Raw genomic sequence first — 21,172 nt, forward strand, 5'->3', positions numbered from 1 at the left:
AGAAACGGGTAAATCTGCGTAATATCGTGTAGGACTCCCGCGAGCACGCAGAAGGGCCGCAACACACTCGACTCATGTCTGAAGTAGTGCTGGGGGAACTGACACCATGAATCGTGCACAGCTGTCCATAAATTCGTAAGAGTACGAGGGGGTGGAGATCTCTTCTGAACAGCACGCTGCAAGGCATCCCAGATATGCTCATTAATGTTAATGTCTGGTTAATTTGGTGGCCAGCGGAAGTATTTAAACTCAGAAGAGTGTTCCTGGAGCCTCTGTAGCAATTCTGGATGTGTGGGGTGTCGCATTTTCCTGCTGGAGTTACCCAAGTCCGTCGCAATACACAACGCACATGAATAGATGCAGCTGATCAGACAAGATACTGACGTACGTGTCACCTGTCATAATTGTATCTAGACCTATCAGGAGTCCCATATCACTACGACCACACACTCCCCAAACCATTACAGAGCCTGCACCATCTTGAACGGCCCCCTGCTGACATGTAGGCTCCGTGGATTCTTGAGGCAGTCTCCATACCCGTAAACGTCCATACCCTCAAAACAATTTGAAACGAAACTCGTCGGATCAGCCAACATGTTTCCAATCATCAACAATACAATGTCGGTGTTGACGGGTTCAGGTGAGACGTAAAGCTTTCTCGTGCAGTCATCAATGGTATACGAGTGGGCCATCGGGCCCGAAAGCCTATATCTATGATGTTTCGTCGAATGGTTCGGACGCTGATACTTGATGGCCCAGCATTGAAATCTGCAGCAATTTGCGGAAGGGTTATACTTCTGTCACATTGAACGATTCTCTTAAGTCGTCGTTGGTCCCGTTCTTGCAGGATCTTTTTCCGGCCGGAGCGATGTTGGAGATTTGATGTTTTACCGGATTCCTAGTATTCACGGTACACTCGTGAAATGGTCGTACTGTAAAATCCCTACTTCATCGCTACCTCGGTGATGCTGTGTCCTATGCCTCGTCCGCCGACTCTAACACCAAGTTCAAACTCACATAAGTCCTGATAACCTGCCACTGTAGCAGTAGTAACCGATCTTCGAATGGTTCAAATGGCTCTGAGCACTATGGGACTTAACATCTGAGGTCATGAGTCCCCTAGAACTTAGAACTACTTAAACCTAACTAACCTAAGGACATTACACACATCCATGCCCGAGGCAGGATTCGAACCTGCGACCGTAGCAGTCACGCGGTTCCGGACTGAAGCGCCTAGAACCGCACGGCCACCGAGGCCGGCCCAACCGATCTAACAACTGCGCTTGACACTTTTCGTATATAGGCGTTGCCGAAGTAACGCCGTCTTCTGCCTGTTTACATATCTCTGTATTTGAATACGCATACCTATACCAGTTTCTTTGGCGCTTCAGTGTATAAAGCGCGTTGAGGGACACGGAAGAGAGTGCAGTCGTCGTAATCTGGAAAAGTGTCGTCCAAAATGAGATGATCATTAGCTTTTGAACCAAGAGTGGAAGCATTTCAAAACGGCGAGGTTTATAAATTGTCGCGTGCCACTGTGGTTGAAGCTCACCGTGCATGGCAAAATGGCGCTATCCAAACTGTGGTGCAACACGGACAATAGATAACAGCCAATAGTGTCTCCTCAAGGACCATTCAGCAAACGTTACTGCGTCTGTGCCTCCGCAGCAAGCGTCTGGTTCATCCGCCCATGCTGGATGAAGGATGGAATCTGCACGCCAATACTGCGACTGAACGTCCACTGAGTGCCGACAGGTGGCCTTTTCAGATAAAACACATTGTATGTTCCTTTGGAAAGATGGCCATTGGTGCGCAGCATGAAACATCTGAAATCAAACACCCTGCAACAATCGTCAGACGGGTCCAGGCCAGAGAGCATTCCCTGAATGATCTCGTCATTCTGGAAGGCACAATGGATTAATAGAAGTATACACCTATCCTTGGAAACCATGTGCACTTCGATATGCAGTCTGTTTTTCTCCGGCATTGTGGTATCTACCAGCACGACAATGCACTTCCCTGTAAGAGCCTGTATGCTCGCGTGCACTCTGTTGGTCGACATTGGAACCAACGTCTTGCTGCATCAGTAACCGCCCCTTCATCCATGTAGTGGTTCCCGTGAAGTGCATCTTTCATTGGACCAAGCGAATGGAAGGTACGAAATCCGGGCTGTAGTGTGGATGAGGAATAACAATCTAAAGAAATTTTGTGAGCTCCTTTCGGATGCGCTGACTTGTGTAAGGCCTTGCATTTTCATGGAGAAGAAGTTCGTATGCATTTATTTGTGACGGCCGGCCGCTTTGACCGAGCGGTTCTAGGCGCTTCAGTCTGGAACCGCGCGATCGCTACGGTCGCAGGTTCGAATCCTGCCTCGGGCATGGATGTGTGTGATGTCCTTAGGTTAGTTAGGTTTAAGTAGTTCTAAGTTCTAGGGGACTGATGACTTCAGATGTTAAGTCCCGTAGTGCTCAGAGCCATTTGAAGCATTTTTTGTGGTTACGAACACGCTGAAGTCGTTTCTTCAGTTTCCTGAGAGTAGCAGAAATACACTTCAGAGTCGATGGTTGCACCACGAGGGAGGACCATAAATAGAATAACCCCTTCAAAGCCCCAGAAGACCGTCACCATGACTCTACCAGCTGAAGGTGCGGCTTTGAACTTTTTCTTCGCCATTCCACGGATTGCCGTTTTGTTTCCGGTTCGAAGCGATGAACCCATACTTCATCGCCTGTAACGGCGTTTGACAAAAAATTGTGACGATCAACATCGCAATGCACAAGCAATTAAGCACAGATGGTCCCTCGTTGCTCTTTATGGTATTCTATTAAGCACCAAGGAACCCATCGAGCACACACATTTGAGTGCCCCAAACGGTGCACGAGTGTGTTTAGGGTGACCAACTTTACAAAACGAAAATAAGGGAGATTCTTATATCCTTGACAAAAAATAAGGGAGATTAATAGCACAGCAAAATTTCGCCAAAAATCAAAGCAGTATTTGTGAAAGCAGACTGTTTATTTGTTGTTGTTGTTGTGGTCTTCAGTCCTGAGACTGGTTTGATGCAGCTCTCGATGCTACTCTATCCTGTGCAAGCTTCTTCATCTCCCAGTACCTACTGCAGACTTCTGAAACTATTTACACATCACAATTACTTATACATATTTTGCAACAGATTTTACCTCAGTCAGTAGTTTTACATCATTTTTAGCATATTCAAAGAAATCACTACACGAATAAGGAAAATTCATGTCAACTTGTAGTTCAGTTTTGATTTTGTGCTACTTCTGTTTCTTACATCAGTCCACTTATTATTCATAAGAGAAAATACTCTCTCAGTGTGAGCAGCACTTCCTGGTATACTCATAACAAAACAAACCAGCTTACCCAAGTCTTCAAAATTAACATTATTTGCTTTCAAGGTTGTAAAAACCTGTATCCATTTCTGGCTAACATTGCCATCTAAAGAGACAGCACATTTAATTGCATCATTAGAACTACAAAACTCCTCATATAATTCATCTTCATTAATACAAATGGTTCAAATGGCTCTGAGCACTATGGGACTCAACTGCTGTGGTCATAAGTCCCCCAGAACTTAGAACTACTTAAACCTAACTAACCTAAGGACAGCACACAACACCCAGCCATCACGAGGCAGAGAAAATCCCTGACCCCGCCGGGAATCGAACCCGGGAACCCGGGCGCGGGAAGCGAGAATGATACCGCACGACCACGAGATGCGGGCTTCATTAATACAATCCAGCTTAAGATATTCTAGAACTTTATGCATGTCATTGAATGTCAATTCCCTTTTTAGACATAGTGGGATTAAACTCTTTAAACTATTATCAGATTTACTACCTAAGTAAGAATATAAACAATCATAGAATTCAATGAAGTTGTTCTCACCACTAGATTTCAAGTATAAATCAAGAACAGAGGCTAATAATTTATGAGTACCACTACCAAAAAACCTATCTTCCTTTCTCTGCCTAATTTTACTAGTTAGTAAGTTTACAGTTTCATGAGATTCCATAATACTAAGGTCGGAATTCTCCAAATACTTTGCTCTTTGAATGAAAACATTTCCAATATCCGCAAAAAAACTAATATAAGCTTGAACAATTGTTTTTACTTCTGTATTTTCATTGCAAAAATACTTTTTCAGAACTTTAGGACAGTCTGATTCATCTATGCTTTTAAAATAGCTTTTTATAGGCTTCCAATTTTTTAAAAGCCTTTCTACAGCAGGAGTGAGAGATAACCATCTAGTATTCACATGTCGCAGGATTTCAGCCCATTCCACATCAACAAATTCAAAAAATGATTTTAACGTTTCCCTTCTTTTGGCAGAACAGGAAAAGTGACTATATATTTTTAACACCAACACTTCAACATCTACATATTGTAAACAGTTGGAGGCACGTTTCATTGCATTATAAAGTACATGGTTAAAGCAACTTGCTTTAAAGATTTTTTTCATTTTCGTTAGTTAATACTTGCATGACTTAATTATGCTTTCCATAATTTATTTTGGCACCGTCAGCACAGTATGACGATATATTACTGATATTCAAATTACTTTATTTCAGTGAGATTTTTAACAACCTATGGACATCAATTGCACTTTCATCTGCCTGTTCTACGAAATCCAGCAATTTGTCTTGAATTCCGCTAAAGGAGTCAAAATATCGTATGACAATTGGAAACATTTTCCTGTTTAGGTGATTGGAGGCATCTGTTGCTAAAGAAAAGAACATGAAACACTACTTGGGGTCATTAAAAACTTCCAGAAAATCGTTCACAGTTCTTGGAGCCAATATGTTAATTACCATCATTTCAGCTTTAGTTCGCCTGCAAGATATTTTCTTTGACACATTAGATTCGCTGAAGACGGTTTTCGAAAGTTTGATAGCAGAATCCAAGCTCCTATAGCTTAGACTGTGCTGCACTGTGATGTGGACTAATGACTGTTCACCAGCAATGGTTTTCACATCTTCGTTTGTTACGCCTTTGCTCAGGTAAGGAGGGATGAAGAACGTAGTTATTTTGGATGAAGTAGTTACATCTTGCCTTGCCTTTGTGACCTACAAGCAAATACAAGATGTTAACTCAGAAAATTGCGGATTACTAATTACTACACACTTAACAGTAATATATATATATATATATATATATATATATATATATATATATATATAAAAAACAGTACCTGAAGTATTCATGTGCTGAAAAACAATCGTTCTTGCCGCCATGCGCGATGCTAAACTCCCGTTTGCAAATTTGAGCAGTTTGCTTTATGAGCATTTGATCGTGCTGGTCCAATCCTGGAATATAAAGCTTCCCATTTCGTAAGATATGTACACTAATAGTTTGTTTGTTTGTTTTTGGTGGCGTTTTAGCTTCGTCTTCGCTCCCCATCATAAAATCTTGAAGTTAACGGCAATTCACAGTAAGCACTGGCACTGAAACAGTCACATCTAACATCCAAGCGACGGTCGATCATTCCAAAGATATTCGATCGACATAATGTCGACATCTATGGTCGAAGGTCGATATAGAATCAGTGGCTCTGCTGTCTACGAACGAATCCTGACAGTGCGTGCAAAATGTAAATGATTGAAAAATATTTTTACATACCGTTACGCGATAAGATAAAGTTAGAAACGAGAGATAAACGGCCACTGAGGATGAAAGTACGGGAGCCGGGAGATAATGAAAAAATGTCTCTAAATACGGGAGATCCCGGGAAATACGAGAGTGTTGGTCACCCTAAGTGTGTTAGCACTAGCAACAGAGACGTTCAGTTGAGCAGCGAGGTGTTCGACTGTGAACTGTCGATCACTTCGAATGATAGTGTCCGCACCTTCCAACGTTGCAGGAGCCACAGCTGTGTGCGGACAGCCGCCACGCGAAAAACCGGAGAGATCTGCACGGCCTTGTTACGATAATGACAGACGCCTCGCCCAGTGCCTCACCGTGCTTTGTTCACTGTCAGATCTCCGCAGGCGTTCTGCGAGCGCGTATGAGTGTCTGCGATGTTCTTGTTTTCCGCCAAAAGAAACTCAATAACAGCAATCTGCTTGGAACGCACCTCTGTTACAGACGTCTTTTTGAAGACTACGTATAGCGGCGCCACCTACCGAAACTTCACGAAACTGTAGAGGCTGAAACGGGAATTTCCCACGATGTCCCACAACAAATTCCGCACTTTTTTCAACCGACATTGTCCGAGAAAAAATGTCGCATTACTTATTGAACCCTCCTCGTATACAGGGTGTTACAAAAAGGTACGGCCAAACTTTCAGGAAACATTCCTCACACACAAATAAAGGAAAGATGTTATGTGGACATGTGTCCGGAAACACTTAATTTTCATGTTAGAGCTCATTTTAGTTTCGTCAGTATGTACTCGATTCGCCGCCAGTTGGCCCAGTTGAAGGAAGGTGATGTTGACTTCGGTGCTTGTGTTGACATGCGACTCATTGTTCTACAGTACTAGCATCAAGCACATCAGTACGTAGCATCAACAGGTTAGTGTTGATCACGAACGTGGTTTTGCAGTCAGTGCAATGTTTACAAATGCGGAGTTGGCAGATCCCATTTGATGTATGGATTAGCATGGGGCAATAGCCGTGGCGCGGTTCGTTTGTATCGAGACAGATTTCCAGAACGAAGGTGTCCCGACAGGAAGACGTTCGAAGCAATTGATCGGCGTCTTAGGGAGCACCGAACATTCCAGCCTACGACTCGCGACTGGGGAAGACCTAGAACGACGAGGACACCTCCAATGGACGAGGCAATTCTTCGTGCAGTTGACGATAACCCTAATGTCAGCGTCAGAGAAGCTGCTGCACAAGGTAACGTTGACCTCGTCACTGTATGGAGAGTGCTACGGGAGAACCAGTTGTTTCCGTACCATGTACAGCGTGTGCAGGCACTATCAGCAGATGATTGGCCTCCACGGGTACACTTATGCGAATGGTTCATCCAACAATGTGTCAATCCTCATTTCAGTGCAAATGTTCTCTTTACGGGTGAGGCTTCATTCCAACGTGATCAAATTGTAAATTTTCACAATTAACATGTGTGGCCTGACGAGAATCTGCACGGAATTGTGCAATCACGTCATCAACACAGATTTCTTGTGACCGTTTAGGCAGGCAGGCAGGTGATGTCTTGATTGGGCCCCATGTTCTTCCACCTACGCTCAATGGAGCACGTTATCATGATTTCATATGGGATACTCTACCTGTGGTGCTAGAACATGTACCTTTACAAGTACGACATAACATGTGGTTCATGCACGATGGAGCTCCTGCACATTTCAGTCGAAGTATTCGTACGCTTCTCAACAACAGATTCGGTGACCGATAGATTGGTAGAGGCGGACCAATTCCATGGCCTCCACGCTCTCCTGGCCTCAACCCTCTTGACTTTCATTTATGGGGGCATTTGAAAGCTCTTGTCTACGCAACCCCGGTACCAAATGTAGAGACTCTTCGTGCTCGTATTGTGAACGGCTGTGATACAATACGCCATTCTCCAGGGCTGCATCAGCGCATCAGGGATTCCATGCGACGGAGGATGGATGCATGTATCCTCGCTAACGGAGGACATTTTGAACATTTCCTGTAACAAAGTGTTTGAAGTCACGCTGGTACGTTCTGTTGCTGTGTGTTTCCATTCCATGATGAATGTGATTTGAAGAGAAGTAATAAAATAAGCTCTAACATGGAAAGTAAGCGTTCCGGACAGATGTCCACATAACATATTTTCTTTCTTTGTGTGTGAGGAATGTTTCCTGAAAGTTTGGCCATCCTTTTTGTAACAGCCTGTATAACTATGACTTTCTCAATGACGATATGTTAACTCCTAATGATCCATTTTTTTCGATTCGGACATGTATAGAGTCAGAGGTAATACAGCAACAGCTCGTCGCCAATCGCTTGCGTCAGGCTTTCTGGGTAAATCAGAGTAAACGGCTCGTTATGCCAGTGTCGATGCGTCGCAAGGACGAACTCATTGTGGTGGCACTGTGCAGCAGAAGCGTCCAGAAGTGCAGGCTGGGGCCAAGGACGCGGCTGCAGCTGGCCCGACCCTTCCGCTGGCTTTTTCCCCGCCGGGCGCCCACACTTCTTGCGGGCTAATGTAGTGTAATGTAAGCGATACGGCCGCACCAGACGGCGGGCTTTTCGCTGACACGAGCCCACTTCTCGGAAGGCGTCCTCCGCAATGTGACACTGGACGACCTCTTCGCTTTCAGTATTTCGCCCTGACAAACGATGCGATTATCCTCTTCCCGAAAACCGTGATACAACCTCCCATCTGCAGTTTCCTCCAATATACTGCATAATAGGTATAAAATGAAACATAGGAACATACACTCTAAGACAAAAAAAAACCCACGAAGGAGTTACGCAAATTGGTCACGAATTAATGTTCATTTAGGTAGAGATGATATAAAATGTAGACTGGCAATGGCAAGGAAAGCGTTTCTAGAAGAAGAAAAATTTTTTAACATCGAGTATACATTTAAGTGTCAGGAAGTCGTTTCTGAAAGTATTTGTATGGAGTGTAGCCATGTATGGAAGTGAAACGTGGCCGATAAATAGTTTAGACAAGAAGAGAATAGAAGCTTTCTAAATGTGCTGCTACAGAAGAATGTTGAAGATTAGATGGGTAGATCACATAACTAATGAGGAAATATTGAATAAAATTGGGGACAAGAGAAATTTGTGGCACAACTTGACTAGAAGAAGAGATCGAATGGTAGGTCATATTCTGAGACATCAAGGGATAACCAGTTTAGTATTGGAGGGCAGCGTGGAGGGTAAGAATCGTAGAGGGAGACCAAGAGATGAATACATTAAACACATTAAGAAGGATGTAGGTTGCAGTAGGTACTGGGAGATGAAGAAGCTTGCACAGGATAGAGTAGCATGGAGAGCTGCATCAGACCAGTCTCTGGACCGAAGACCACAACAACAACTTAGGTATCGACAGACACTGCGAAACTGTAAGCTTTCGGTTGATGACTGAATGTGTGACGCTGAAGCCCAATTTCACCACGCAGCTGGCAAATATGCTAAAAAGGGGACATGTCGAGGCTAGGACATAGTCGTTTAAAATTCCTTTCCGTGTACTCAATTGGACAGTAACTATGCCTCATAGAAAAGCGCGTGGTCAATACACAGATGTCAGCATTTGACAGAGTACTTGTAGTTGAGCCCGCCGCTGTGGCCGAGCAGTTCTAGGCGCTGTTGCTACGGCCGCAGGTTCGATCCCGCATCGGGCATGGATGGGTGTGATTTCCTTAGGTTAGCTAGGTTTAAGTATACTACTGGCCATTAAAATTGCTACACCACGAAGATGACGTGCTAGAGACGCGAAATTTAACCGACAGGAAGAAGATGCTGTGGTACGCAAATGATTAGCTTTTCAGAGCATTCACACAAGGTTGGCAGCGGTGGCGACACCTACAACGTGCTGACATGAGGAAAGTTTCCAACCGATTTCTCGGTTGACCGGCGTTGCCTGCTGAAACGTTGTTGTGAAGCCTCGTGTAAGGAGGAGAAATGCGTACTATCAAGTTTCCGACTTTGATAAAGGTCGGATTGTAGCCTATCACGATTGCGGATTATCGTATCGTGACATTGCTGCTCGCGTTGGTCGAGATCCAATGACTGTTAGCAGAATATGGAATAGGTAGGTTCAGGAGGGTAATACGGAACGCCGTGCTGGATCCCAACGGCCTCGTATCACTAGCAGTCGAGATGAAAGGCATCTGATCCGCATGGCTGTAAAGGATCGTGCAGCCACGTCTCGATCCCTGAGCCAACAGATGGGGACGTTTGCAAGACAACAAACATCTGCACGAACAGTTCGACGACGTTTGCAGCAGCATGGACTATCAGCTCGGAGACCATGGCTGCAGTTAACCTTGACGCTGCATCACAGACACGAGCGCCTGCGATGGTGTACTCAACGACAACCTGGGTGTACGAATGGCAAAACGTCATTTTTTTGGATGAATCCAGGTTCTGTTTACAGCATCATGATGGTCGCATACGTGTTTGGCGACATCGCGGTGAACGCACATTGGAAGCGCGTATTCGTCATCGCCATACTGGCGTATCACCCGGCGTGATGGTATGGGGTGCCATTGGTTACACGTCTCGGTCACCTCTTGTTCGCATTGACGGCACTCTGAACAGTGGACGTTACATTTCAGATGTGTTACGACCCGTGGCTCTACCCTTCATCCATCCCTGCGAAACCCTATATTTCAGCGGGATAATGCACGACCGCATGTTGCAGGTCCTGTACGGACCTTTCTGGATACAGAAAATGTTCGACTGCTGCCCTGGCCACCACATTCTCCAGATATCTCACCAATTGAAAACGTCTGGTCAATGGTGGCCGAGCAACTGGCTCGTCACAAAAGGCCAGTCAGTACTCTTGATGAACTGTGGTATCGTGCTGAAGCTGCATGGGCAGCTGTACCTGTGCACGCCATCCAAGCTCTGTTTGACTCGATGCCCACGCGTATCAAGGCCGTTGTTACGGCCAAAGGTGGTTGTTCTGGGTAGTGATTTCGCAGGATCTATGCACCCAGATTGCGTGAAAATGTAATCACCTGTCAGTTCTAGTATACTACATTTGTCCCATGAATACCCGTTTATCATCTGCATTTCTTGTTGGTATAGCAATTTTAATGGCCAGTAGTGTAGTTATAAGTCTAGGGGACTGATGACATGTTAAGTCCCAAAGTGCTTAGAGCCATTTGAACCATTTGAAGTTGTAGTTTGGGTCTAAGAAGCCGGTTGGAGTAATTGGAGAACGCTCGACATTTGAATAGGAGCGGTACCACTAATCGGCCATGTTGGCGGAAATGGTGAGCCATAGCCGAACACAGCGGCAACAAGGAAGCGGTCGACTTAGGGAGACGACAAGAACGAGAGGACCGAGCAATCTTCAGGTAGGAACTCAGAGCCCCAGATTCATCGTTATCCCCCGGTTGAGATGCAACTTGTGCTTCAGTGAGCACATGGACCAATAATAGGCGGCTCACAAGAGGGGGGATGAACTCAAGGCGCGCATTGCTCCGACTACCATTGACCTACGTACACCAACTAGCCCGTTTGCAGATGTGTCGGGCGCATTCGGCCTAGATTCTCACTGGCTAGAGTAGAATTATCTTCAGTGGTGAGTCCCGCTTCGAACTGAGACCCGATGACCTGCGAAGATGTGTCTCGAGACGCCCCGGACAAAGGTGGAACACCACCCTGACTGTCGCCCGCCAAACAGTCCACTGCCAGCAGTGATGGACTGGGGTGGCATTTCTCTTCATGACAGAACCCTTTTGAAATTTTGAACCAACCTAGCGTTAACTTAATTACAGGATGTATGTATAGCCACCTCGGTTGAACAAAATTATTGTGAAATTGACTATGGTTTTGACAACTCTAAGACGGTTTTCATCAGATTAAAAATTACATAGCATTACCTATGGAATGTAGTCGAATTAAGTCGGGTGATGCTGAGGGAATTAGATTAGGAAATGAGACACTTAAAGTAGTAAGGGAGTTTTGCTATTTGGGGAGCAAAATAACTGATGATGGTCGAAGTAGAGAGGATATAAAATGTAGACTGGAAATGGCAAGGAAAGCGTTTCTGAAGAAGAGAAATTTGTTAACATCGAGTATAGATTTGAGTGTCGGGAAGTCGTTTCTGAAAGTATTTGTATGGAGTGTAGCCACGTATGGAAGTGAAACGTGGACGATAACTAGTTTGGACAAGAAGAGAATAGAAGCTCTCGAAATGTGTTGCTACAGAAGAATGCTGAAGATTAGATGGGTAGATCACATAACTAATGAGGAGGTACTGAATAGGATTGGGGAGAAGAGGAGTTTGTGGCACAACTTGACTAGAAGAAGGGATCGGTTGGTAGGACATGTTCTGAGGCATCAAGGGATCACCAATTTAGCATTGGAGGGCAGCATGGAGGGTAAAAATTGCAGAGGGAGACCAAGAGATGATTACACTAAACAAATTCAGAAGGATGTAGGTTGCAGTAGGTACTGGGAGATGAAGAAGCTTGCAGAGGATAGAGTAGCATGGAGAGCTGCATCAAACCAGTCTCAGGACTGAAGACCACAACAACAACAACAAATTAGAAAATATAATGACATGGCATGAAATGCAATACACTTAATAGGCTTACTTCCATAAAGTGTACAAACAGTGTACTTGCATGTAATCACACCATGAGTGAAAAACATCTGAGCAAAAGTGCTCTCGTCAAATATAAATCACAAGAATAAAAATTAAAATGTAAAAATATAAACATATTGTCATATTCCATCGAAATACAATGGCAGCAGCGAAGTCAAAAACTGCATCAAACAGCCACTACCGTCACACTAACCGGCTCAGAGACCAACGCAGCCACGAATTGGACACGAAAACAGATTCCCGCCAACTAGCAAGGAGTGATCGAATTACAGACAAGAGGAAATGAGGCCCTGCAAAGACAATTTAAGAGTACAGGTAACAACAGGAACCAGTGCACGAAAGTTACAACATACCGTAACAGTCTTATTTTACAAAAAAAAAAAAAAAAAAAAAAAAAAAAAAAAAAAAAAAAAAAATTGCAGTTCAAATAATGTACAGGCAAAACATGAAAATGGAAGAGAAAACGATGTTTAAGAGTCTACTTTGAGGAGAGATTGCCATTCATACCTTTTTTAATTAGGGGCTCTATACCTTGAAAAAAAATTTTGTTGCGTAATTGCAACTGTTCGTTAAGAATGAGACCGTCCTTCACAGACAGGTGTTTAAAAATCTCTAGCTCTTCTAAGATGTTAAGCCTAAGGCCTTTTTTCTCCGAGTGCAAGATCTGGACGTCTTTTCCATATTTAGTATTATGTCCTGTGATTAACAAATGGTCAGCGAAAGTTGAATTGTGAACGTTGGTGCCTTTTTTGCCTAGGTGTTCCTTGAATCTTGTCGAAATAGTTCGACCTGTTTGCCCTATGTAATAGGGGGGATAATTGGCGCAAATAATTTTATAAACACCAGAATTTTGCAAAAGGGAAAGCGTAGGTTTCAAGTTGTGTATAATGTTGCTGTTTAAAGAACTATTAGTGGAGAAGGCTACTCTACAGTTATACTTATTTTGAAGCAGACGCTGTATCCTGTACGAAACTAGACCTAGAAATGGTATAGAGCTATTTCGATAACTGCATCTATGTTCATACATGCATTTCTCGGAGTGTTCCCCTACTTTTTCCAAACCAAGTATGTGAATGGAATTGGGGAAGTGTTACACTATGAAAACCCAGTACGATAATTATCAAATCTTGCGAACATATTCATCATATAACGAGTAAAAAAGAGATGGGGCCCCTCCACGCCCGCACCAACGTGGTGACCAAACCAAAAGTTCTACTGTCACCTCCGTAAACATGTTAGTTATCTAGTAAGTGGATCACAGGATGCTTGGCTGTGATGTTGTCCGTGCGTCTGGGTAAGGCTACGCATTAACACGGTCCATCAGCTGATAGATAGTGGACGAAACGCGAGTGAGGGTAGCGATTCGAAGAGCAGATGGAAAAAAGTGCCATGGCTCGTGCCGTGGGAAAAAAACCTCTGCGACAGTGGGATGGGTAGTAAGAGCAGTAGTGGCTTACTAGCTGCGATAGCTCATGCAAGGTTGGATTTGTTAGTATAGGTATCATGCATCATTACCGTGACAAGCGATGGCGATGTGTCCCAGTTGCTGCAGCTGCTACATTCCTGGAACAATCAAGATCGTTGTACAGTAGTGGGAGATCGGCCATAGATCATCTCACTGTGTGGGGGATGTGTGGAGCTTGTTTGCATGCAGTGTACGGTACGGCTTCCCTGTGTGGTGCCAGTTATTCGGCAGTGTATTTCAGCTGGATATCCAGTAATGGCGTCTGATTAACAGGGGCTCGCCTGTGCCGTTATGTTTGCGTATGCTTGGCCGTAGATGTTATGTCCTTACAAGTATGTCTTTTGGTCTTTTATGTTTCCATCTATGGTTGTGGTCGTAGTTCCCCAGATTCAGAATAAACGGGTTCTGCGAATGTCTGGCGTTTCTGTATAGTCCTGTGGTGAGTTTTTGGATTACCTCCGTGAGAGTCTCAAGTCGGTATTCCCGGTTAAGGTCCGCGATGCGTGTGTATCGTGGAGCATTGCTTATGATTTTGAGTGTTTTGTATGAGCTGCAGACGGCGGAGGCGTGTAGGCGCAGCGTATCCCCAGACAGTAGCTGCGTACATCATCAGGGGTCGGATAAGTGTCCTGTACATGGACCTCGACACCCTTCTGTTCAGGTGCTACACCTGTTGAGCATAGGAGAGAGCTGTTTGAGCCTCGCGCTAGCTCGGTTGGTCATGTGTTGTATGTGGTCCCCCCAGAGTAATTTCCGGTCCAGCCAGACACCGAGGTATTTGACTTTCTCGCGGAAACGTATTGGACGTGCATGTAAAGTTATTGGTCTGCAGTAGCGGTGTTGGCGCAGTTGCTTCGGTCTTCTAGTGAACAGAACGGCTTCGCACTTGTCGACGTTTACTCTAACACGCCATTTCTCCAACCAAGGCTCGCCCACTCTGAGTGCAGTCTGTAGGCGTGACGTAATGTTTGATGGTTTCCAATCTTGCGCAAGGATGGCTGTGTCATCCGCATAGATTACCATCATTGTGTTGTGTGTGGTTGAGATATCGTTTATGTAGAGGTTAAACAGTAGGGGCCCTAGGATGCTTCCCCGGGGTACTCCCGCGTGTATACCGTGTCGTGTTGATTGTTTTCCCTGCACGTCAGTGTTGAAACTCCTGTCTGTGAGGTATGAGTGCATTAGACGCAGCAGCCCGTCGGGGAATCCCGCGTCGCTGAGTTTGCGGATGAGGCCGTTGTGCCATAGACGGTCGAAAGCCTTTTCGATGTCCAGGAACACCGCCCCTGTAGCTTTGTTTATGTTGAAGCCATATGTTATATGTTCAACGACCCGTAGGAGTTGTTGTGTTGCGGAGTGGTGATTCCTGAAGCCGAATTGCTCCGGTCTCAGGATGTCATTTGTTATGCAGTGCCTAGTGATGCGTTTGAGAATCACCTTCTCAACAATCTTACTGAGCGAGCTCAGAAGGCTGATGGGTCGGTAATTTTGTGGGAGGCTGTGGTCTTTCCCCGGCTTCCTGAACATCAGGACCTTGGCCGTCTTCCAAAAGGCGGGGAAGTGTTGGTGTTTTAGTATGGCATTCGTTATGTGTTTTAGGTACTCAGCTGCTTTATCCGTGAACTCCTGGAGGACACGGTTTTGAATGCCATCATGACCATGGGCTTTCCTAGCAGCGGAATGCATTATAGCCCAGGAGACTTCGGCTGTGCTAGCATGTCAAATGTCGTCGCGCGATGGTTGGGCTAGAATGCGTGTAACCTCTTGGTCAGTAGCAAGTGTGAACACTGGATCTGATGGTACCAGGTTCGGTGTGAATGACGCTGCGAGTGTTCGGGCCATTAGTTCTGCTTTCTCTTCCGCTGAGTATGCAGGTCCGTCAGGCCCTTGAAGCGTTGGGGTGTATATTTTCTCCCTGGTGAAGTGTCGGGCTAGTTGCCACACACCAGGTCGTGCGGTGTCCAGCCCTTCGAGTTTTTGATTCCACTGTTGTGTTCTATGTGTTTGTATTTTATCGTGTATGATGCCCTGTAGCCTGTTAATGTGCCGTTTGAAGTACGGACGCCTGGTGCGCTGCCATTGTCTCCTGAGGCGATTCTTCATTGAGATTAGGCCCAGGATTTCCTGGGGCAGGGCCGCACTGCGTTGTTGTGAGGTGCAATCAGGTATGGTGCCTGCCATTGCGTCCTGGACGGCGTTAGTGAGGGTTTCTACTGCCTCGTCAATTTGTGCTGTTTCATTAATTTCATGTATAGGTGAGATGTGGCTATCGAGCGTTTGCTTGAACAATGTCCAATTCGCACGCCCGTAGTCAAACATCTTGCGTTGTTCCATGTGCTGCAGTGTTTCCTCAATGTATAGTATTACAGGTTGGTGGTTTGAGGGTAGATCGTTTTCAACGGCAACGTTGAGTGTCGATGTAATGCCCTTGATGAGGGCCATGTCTATCACGTCTGGCCTGTGTCCCCTCTGATAGGGAATGTGCGTCGGTTCAGTCGGCACTAGTATAATGTAGTTTCTGGCTAGTGAATGTTCGTACAGTTTTTTGCCGTTGGGATTTCGTATGCGTGAATTCCATTCTGGGTGTTTTGCGTTCAGATCTCCAGCGACTATTACTCGCGGTGAAATGTTGAGTAATGTACTGATATCGCGTGTTGAAATGCCTACAGGGCTGTTGTAGACCGATATCAGTGTGGTGTAGGCTCCGTTGAACTTGACTCTGACGGCCGTAGCCTCGATTTTTTCCAGTTCAGGGAGCTCTATGTTTGTGTGCTCAATGTCTTTTTGTATGAAGATTGCAGTTCCACCTGCCACGGCGTCGCCCGGTCGGTCGGTACGATAGACACAGTAGCCAGGAAAGGTTAATTGTTTGTGCGGTTTAAGCTTAGTCTCGCTCAGTAGCGCGACAAGGATTCCCTTGCGCTCCATGAACGCGGCAAATTCTGCCCGTTTGTTGTGGATCGAGTCTGCATTCCAGAACAGGATCTATGAAAGTGTGTGCGGGTCTGCGTTATGGACCGGGTGTGGTATATTATTCATGTAAGAGTGTGAAAGAGTGTTGTGATGGCTGTGTGTATGACAGCCCAGTATTGCCCGGGTTCGGCGCTCATGAGCTGGATGATGAGTGTAGTGACGGCCGTCAGTACCTTGGTAAGGATTTGAACGGTCGTGTGTCGAGGGAATAGTGTTTCCAGTATTCCCCCAGGTGATGTGTTGGTGTTGGGTGTGGCAGCCTGAGGTGCTGTTGTGGAGTTAGCGGCCGCTTGTGCGGGTATTGGTGTGTTGTTAGGAGCGGCATTTGTGTTTTGTGACAGAGGGTGGGGCGCCTGTGTTACTTCTGTGGTGAGGGGGATGGTAGTGTGAGTTACAGTCTCGGTGTCTTGTTGCCTGTTTTCCTGTGTGTTGCTGATCTGTTGTTGCTGCGTGGCCTGTTGTGGTGATTTCGTGTTCCCCGCCCTGTGTTTATGTGTACGTCTATTCATCCTTTGGGCTTGGGGTTGGCGGGGTTCTTGTGTGGGTGTGTTTTCCTGTATATGGTGCGTTTCTTCGCAGCACGTGATTTCCGGGAGTGGGGTCGTGTTGTTTGGGGGCATAGGTGTTGATACCGATGCTTGTTGGGTTTCAGGTGTTGTCTGTGGCTGTTGTGTAGCTGTTGCAGCGGTTGTTTCGCGTGTGTGTGAAGGGCGCTGAGGTTCCGCGGCCTGTGCCGTTCCGCCAGGGCGTGCAACCGTGGCAAACGTTACGCCGTTCCTTATTGGGTTCGGCGCTGGCCTTGGGCGTGGAATGTCGCACAGTACCCTGCTCTTGTCTTGTTTGCGCTTCAGTGCCTGTTTGTATGAGCTGCACTGTCTGAAGTTTGCCGCATGGGGCCCACCGCAGTTGGCACAGCGTCGCTGGTTTGGCTGTGTTTGCGTGCAAGTGTTGGATCTGTGATTGCCAACGCATCCACGGCAACGAGTTGCCAGGCCGCAGCGGAGGGCCGAGTGGCCGAACCGCTGGAGTAAAATTTCATTCCATCGCAACTGGTCACTCTGACCAACATCGCCGTGAGATGTGACAGCCACAGGCACTAAAACGCAAATTCGTTGAAGAATGGAAGGAAACACCCTCTAAATATCGTCTTCGGGAATTTCTTTCCCTGTCTAAAACACATGCTTGGGAGTCATGAAGATTGCTGGCTGCAAGATGGTAAGAAAGTACATGTCTTCCCGTCACATCCGCTCTAAGAGCGGACAGATTAAGCAACCTGGCAGACCAGTCAAGAATATGACAAGCAGGTTTACCATTCCTGCTCCTTACTGGCGATATTTGGCTTCCTTTCAACAGTTACCAAGTCATTCCTATTGTCATATCCAACAAATTCCCACACCACTATACCAGTAGCTGGGTCTAAAGAATCACTGCTCCCTGTGACCCTTCCGCAGGTCTACGGAAATGTTGGCGTCGACCCGATCGCGACAAACTCAGAAAACTCTGCGAAACACGACTGAATGCCACTCAGTTTGCCAATTGACTCTGGCTCTACACAATGCGAGCTTCATTGTCTGGGGTAAGGTGACAGCATTAAAAGACAAATGGTAACTCGAGATTTCAACCCAGCTTCTAGTAACCTGTTGCCGACGGTGCGTGGCTACGCACTGCCTGTAACCTCTCCAGGATTTTAGCTGATGTCATACTTTTATTCGTCACAGCCAGACGAACAACCCTACGTCCTTCTCACCGTTTATTTTCTTCTGGAAGGACCCGTGCCTTCTCTTCTTACCGCAATGCTGTCCTGACTCCATCTCGTCGCCAGTCGTGCCGCAGTCATCGCACTGCTGCCAACAGTCTGCACAGCTGTGGGTATCAACTTCCCATGTTCCACGTGCCAGTGATTTGGTGTTTTACAATGTTGTGAATGTACTAACGGAACTCTCCATTCAGTCCAAACATCCACGGTAGAAGAAAAATATTTCCCTGCTACAGTTCCGAAATGGCGGTAGTTGCACGTTATGATTATTAAACACTTGCTACAACAGAGCACACTATAACAAAGATGCTGCAACACAATAAGAAATAACAAATAATAGTTATTAAGATTATGTTACAAAATGTTACTTAACTTCGATACCATTTGATGCTTGGCACTTGATGTACTAAACCTAATACAATGATTTCTAAATAACTTTGCTGTCTTTTTACAGTCTATAAGGGGTAGCCCATTGAAAGCCGAATAACCGCCACAACGGCACCATGGAATGGTTCCGTTAAAAAGCAATCACCGCACGTGTTAAGACCTTTATCTCACTGGGAGATAGAATGTGATTGGCCACTGATGGATTCACAACCGCAACCTCTCTTGCACTTCTGTTCCAAATCAAATCGACGTCCATGCATGTCCAGGCTGCATGGAGGATGTTGCAGAGTTTCTCAACAAAATCACTGAAGCATAGTGCTCATCTGATTGGCAATGGGGAGCAGGCGTTATCATGTACAGTGAGTAGCTCAATGAAGACGCGTTGCAGAAACTGTGATGCAGCATGAAGTTAAAATTACCAGGAATGCTGCCGGACGGAATCATCCTGTTGCATCATAATGCCCGCTCCCACACTGCCAGTCAAACAAAGGCTGCACTTCAGCGATTTGATTGGGAAACACTGCAGCACTCTCCATACAGGCCGGAATTTTCACTCTGTGATTTTAACATTTGTGACAGACTGAAGGAGGACATGCATGAACGTCGATTTCAGTTGGACAAGGAACTGCAACAGTGGGTGTGGATATGGGTCCGTGAACAGCTGACCACGATCTACCAAACAGGAACTGATCGTCTCGTATCCCTGTAGGATAAACGCCTTAGTGCATGTGGTGGCTACTTTTCAATGCTACCATTCCATGGCCCCATTGTGGCGGCGTTTGTTTTCATTTGACTGCCTCTCATACATATTGTTAGTGCCACTGATATCAATGTTTGCAGGCACTCTGTTAATGATTCAAGTTCTCCATAATAGGTCACTGCTAAGACGGAAGGTAGTCTTTAAAGTACCATCAGGTACTGAACGGTGCTGTGTAATTGCTCATGCTGGCGTGCGTAACACATCGTGTCTTGAGTCTGTCAGTGAAAGAATATCCATGTCCACCCATAAAAAGCAGAAGTGAAGTAATCCAAGGATGACAAAGTTCCATATTGTCTGTCCACATTATCGGCAGATGTACGACGCAGCCGGCCGGAGTGGCCGAGCGGTTCTAGGCGCTACAGTGTGGAACCACGCGACCCCTGCGGTCGCAGGTTCGAATCCTGCCTCGGGCATGGATGTGTGTGATGTCCCTAGGTTAGTTAGGTTTAAGTAGTTCTAAGGTCTAGGGGACTGATGACCTCAGAAGTTAAGTCCCATAGTGCTCAGAGCCATTTGTACGACGCACTGGAGGAAGTGACGCAGAAGCAAGAAGAGGTCCTTGTTTGTGAATGCCATCTGGATGCTACTGCATGGAACTGACAGAATCCAAGTGGTTGGTTGTGCATACGCGGTGTTTGAAGCAGAAAGACAGCGATAAACTGCAAGTGTATGTCCTCTGGGCATTTGATGTTGTGATCCCACCTGAAAAGCTTCAGTAACTTTAGATACACCCTGTAACGATCATGTAGTCTCACCATTCTTCATCTGATGGAACGACTTGTTTCCAAGTTCGCCTAAGGATGACATTTTTAACAGTCTATCCTACAGGCATTGAAATACAGGAAGATAAGTTTGGCAGCGTTCTCTCAAGGTGTTACTAGTGCAACACTTTCTACTTTTATGTGGCCATTCCATATTAGGTCGTCCCAGGTAGTTATAATATTTGAACGTTTAATGCAGGCCGCGGGCAGCTGTAATTTGCATTAAGACATTGTCTCCGGAGTTGGTCTTTGTTGTTAAAATGGACTAACTTTAGTCAGCCAACTGGTGTCTGGGACTTTAGCGAGACAGTGTTGAACTGACAAGTGAAAACCTTATGCGGAAGGTCGTAATTCTTCAGCTAACATTAAACTACTGTTGCTATCTCAATTGAATATTGTGAAGGATTATTTGGAGGTATATTTATAGGTGGGTATTAGCTCTGCGAATAATTGAAAGTGCTGTCACATGCAATAATATATTAAATAATGGCTCCACGCCAGCTTATCACTGAGTGACGTGGCGCAATGTTTAGCACACTGGACTCTCATTTGGATGAACGACTGTTCAACCCCCGTCCGGCCATCCTGATGACGTATTTCCCCGCCGCGCGGAGTGGCCGAGTGGTTTGAGGTGCCGTGTCACGGATTGCGTGGTCCCTTCAGCCGGAGGTTCGAGACCTCCCTCGGGCATAGGTGTGTGTGTGTTGTTCTTAGCATAAGGTAGTTTAAGTAGTGTGTAAGGCTAGGGACCGATGACCTTAGCAGTTTGGTCCCTTATGAATTCACTTACATTTGAACATGTTTTAGTGTTCCCGTGATTTCCCTAAATTACA

This window comes from Schistocerca serialis, unplaced genomic scaffold (genome assembly GCF_023864345.2).
Source record: "Schistocerca serialis cubense isolate TAMUIC-IGC-003099 unplaced genomic scaffold, iqSchSeri2.2 HiC_scaffold_897, whole genome shotgun sequence".
In the NCBI taxonomy this organism is placed as follows: Eukaryota; Metazoa; Arthropoda; class Insecta; order Orthoptera; family Acrididae; genus Schistocerca; species Schistocerca serialis.